We start from the raw sequence: 4025 nt of genomic DNA, 5'->3' as shown, positions 1-4025 counted from the left end.
CGTAGCCCCAGGGTCCGAGGAAAATTAAGGTTTTGTGTGGATCCCGGGGTGAGTTGCCCCCTGTGAGCTGGTAGCTGGAGGGGGGTGGCCGGCCGCGGCGGCGGAGGCAGCGGGCGGAGGTGAGGGCGCGCGTGCTCGTCACGTCCCGTCAAATCTCACGTGTGCACTGTCCCGTCTAGATCTCAGTTTTTTCACTTTGAGTTGGCCGGAATCTCTGATTTTCTGACGACAGTTGTTGGGCTGGCTACACCAACACCACCTCAGAATTCCATATCCATTGCTCCATCATTGTTCATTGTTTTCTTCATGCATGTACCCATCTCCACTCGCCCATGGTGTACCATGTCAAGAGAAATTAGTTACACCGTGGTCCGTGGGCTGTATACCCAGTGGTGCCTCCAGTGCCTAGAGTCGAGTAATTGCTGTGATGAATGATCTCCACATTAGGCTCGTGCACATGTACCGGCCGGGCAGCGCAAGTAATGTGCACCAGTGACTGCAGATGTGCTCAGTTCTATGTGGTGGTATGATGACCCATGATCAACCTAGTACGTACGTGGCCAGGGATCTTGACGTACGTAGAAGAGATCCTACAGCCTTTTCTTGATCAAACCATTACTGGTACTACTGGTGCTGCAAGTCCTTGAGTACATCGCAACAGTAACAGTAGTATTGGTATATTCTGTTGTAGTACTAGCTACCATGGGGATCTGAAACTCTGAATGCTAAGAGCATCTCCAGCCGTTCGGTCCCCCAGGACGCTGAAAAACTGCGGTCTGGGGGTGAGCTGGCGCTAGTTCGGCCCCTGGGGGCGGCCTAGCTCCCAGCCACGCCCCCAGGCGCCGTCCCCCAGCCACGGCAAATTCAAACGTAGTCATTTCCGCGCACAAAATAGACGTCACAATCTGGCGATCAAGCGGCCAGCAGGTCTCGGCGATCGAATGAAAAGTTCGGCATACAAAAAACAGAAAGAACGGAAGCGCGCATCAGGCGGCGAGGTCGATCTCCGGCGTCGGCGGAGTCGGCGTGCGCGGGCTTGACGGGGTCTCTGTGCTTGGCGGCGTCGGCGTGGCTTCTATGCTGCGGGCAGTCTCGGCGGCATCATCGCTCGGGCTTGGCAGCGGCGGCGGCGTGTGCGTGGGCGTGGGAGGCGTCGTCGAGGAAAGCTGGTTCAGGATGAGGCCAACATGCGCCAAGTACCACGCCTAGACCGCCTCGTCGGTGCTCTGGAGCATGTCCGCCCCGCCCAGCAGGAAAGCCAGGTCGGTGTTCCTCTTCTTCGCGGCGACGTTGGTCCGAAGTAGGTCGAGCTTGACGGCGCTGCTCGACATCAACACCGACCACCACGCCTCGGTCTTCTCTTCACGAAGGGCGGCCCGGGCCTGTGCGTCGGCGAGGTAGTGCTGGATGGACTCCTGCACGTGAGCGGTGGCCGCGTCGGCGTGTTTCCCCTTCTTGGCACCTTTGTTGCCATCCGGCCGCCCTTCTGACGCGCCCGGAGTCGGCGCGTCTGGCTTGTAGGTATCCTTGGCCTTCTCGAGGGTGCACCGGACTTCCGCCCACTTCTCGCACTTGTCAATGCGCTTGTAAACGTGGAGGTACTTGAACTCGGCGTCGTTGTTGCTCTGCCGATACAGGCCGAACATGCGCAGCAACTGCGCGGACGAACAAACAGTTGGCGGGCGCACACGCCGAAGAGAAGTGGGAGACCGGCGTGCCATACCTGATCCTCAATGCTGGCGCCGCTCTCCGGGCGAGCGGCGACCTCCTCGACGACCCCATGTCATTTGTTGCACGCCCTCTGGATACGCCCCCAATGGTTCGCCATTGCCTTCGACCCGCGCTGCACGTAGACGCCTTTGAAGTAGGGGTCGACGAGCTTGCGCTCGTCGAACTCGGCCTTGATGCGCGCCCAGTACATCTCGATGCTCTGGTTCGCGCCGGTGGTCAGGTCAAGGCAGACGACTTTCCATGCTTCGGCGAGGCATTCCTCCTTGTTGGACGCCCACTTGATGCGCGGCTCGCCCGACTTGGCCGTCCGCTTCTTCTTCTTACGCCTCCTCGCTGGAACAGTCGCTGGCTCCTCCTCCTCCTCCTTGTCTTCCTCCTTCTGCTCCTCCTACTCCTCGTAGACGTAGCCGAGCTCGCCGTCCATGCCGCCGCTGAGATCCACCGTCTCATCCGCGGTGAACCTGGGAGACGCGGCGGCCGCGGCCGAACCTTCCGCGATGATGTCGTCCATGTCGGGCTCGGTCTCGTCAGCGTCGCCGAGGTGCGAGAAGGGCAGCGCACAACGACGGAGAAGGGGCATCGGGGAGGACGCGTACGCGGGCGGCGAGTAGTTGTATGGAGGGTACTGCATGCCGGTGAAGGCGGGCGAGGGCGTGCGCTGGGCCGGATGTCCATGGGGGAAAGTGACGTTTGGGTTGAACCCACCGTGCGCGTCCCCGTCGACGTAGCCCGGCGAAGAGGATCCCCATGGCTGCGGCGACGGAGATCCGACGCCTTGCTGGCCCCAGGGCGCGTACTGTGCATGGTTGCCGGGTGGATTCATCATCCCCGCGCGAGTTGCCTCGGCCTCGGCCTGGTCCGCCGAAGCGGCAGCGGCAGTGGCAGCCGCAGCCGCACGTGCCGTGTTGTCACGGGCCTTCTTGGCGAGGGCCCTGTTCCGCCGGTCGGCGGTGACGGTCTCCCGTCGCTGCACTTCTACCCTCCAATCAGCGTTTGTTATGCCCGGTGGCTTGGACGGCGGCGCCCTCGGCTTCCTCTGCCTCCGTCGCGGTTGCCGCGGCACGGGGGACGACGTACTTCTTCGGTGGCATGGCGGCCGGCTGGGAGGCGAGCGGGAGAGAGATTGGCGGGAGGAAAGGAGAAAATGAGAGGGAAGTGGGAAAAAGCGGGAAGAAACGGCGAGAAGAGGCGCTCGACTCGCCGACAGGGCGGACCCACGCGCCCTTTTCGCTTGTGCCGGCGCCCCAGGCACCCCCCAGGGCGCCGGGTTCTGCCTGGGTCCGCCGGCACCAGTTTCGGCCCGAGCCGGTGAAAAACGGGCTGGGGGGGGGGTGACTGGGCCGTTTTTTCGGCGCCGGTGCGGTGAAAACGCCTGGGGAGGGCCTGTTGGGGGCGCGGCTGGAGATGCTCTAACTAAATTACTTGTACTCTTGGGGTTTGAGAGAGCTAAACGTACGCACATGCTTAGCCTTGCTAGGGAGTTGTCTAATTCTCGTCTCTCATCACATACAATCCAGCATCTTCAAAGTGGATCACCAAACAGACTCTATCAAATGTCCACGAATTGCGAACCAACCTATGATTGGATAATTAGAGGAACAATAGTGTATCACTAGCCAATCAGGGTTCAAGTCCTGATGCTCACATTATTTCTGAATTTATTTCAGGATTTCCTGCGATGCACCTTCAGTGGGAGGAGACGTTCCCGTCGATGACGAGGCGCCTATGATGACTTCGTAAATCTCAATATGATATGTCGGCTCAGTCGCTTGAAGGTGCTCATAAGGATAGGATGTGCATGTGTGTGTTCATACGAGTAAGTGTATGTGTATATGTATGAGCGCTTGCGTTTGTACTGTGTTAAAAAAAATGTCCGCGAATAGCCCTTCATCCACTCGCGTCCTTTAAATTTGGATTTTGAACTATGACTCAGAACGGGCTAGGTGGATCAGGAGAAGAAAGAGATGAGTGGAGGACGTGGGCTGTGGGAAGAAGTGGCCCAACCGAGCAATGATCGGACTCGTAAGGTGTACATCATACGCAGTTTGAGTATGGACTCCCATAAAGGCACTGGTGGAAAAAGGGCCTTTGGTCGCGGTTCGCAACTGCCATTAGTCGCGGTTGCGCAACCGCGACCGAACGGGCGCGACTAAAGCCCCCCCCCCTTTAGTCGCGGTTGCTTAAGAACCGCGACTAAAGGCCCGTCCACGTGGGCGCCAGGTGGCCGTCGGGGCGGAGGACCTTTAGTCGCGGTTCTTCTGGCCAACCGCGACTAAAGGCCGCCGCAGGTTTAG

The sequence above is a fragment of the Triticum dicoccoides genome, chromosome 7B (genome assembly GCF_002162155.2).
Source record: "Triticum dicoccoides isolate Atlit2015 ecotype Zavitan chromosome 7B, WEW_v2.0, whole genome shotgun sequence".
Lineage (NCBI taxonomy): Eukaryota > Viridiplantae > Streptophyta > Magnoliopsida > Poales > Poaceae > Triticum > Triticum dicoccoides.
This window is presented reverse-complemented; position numbering follows the sequence as displayed.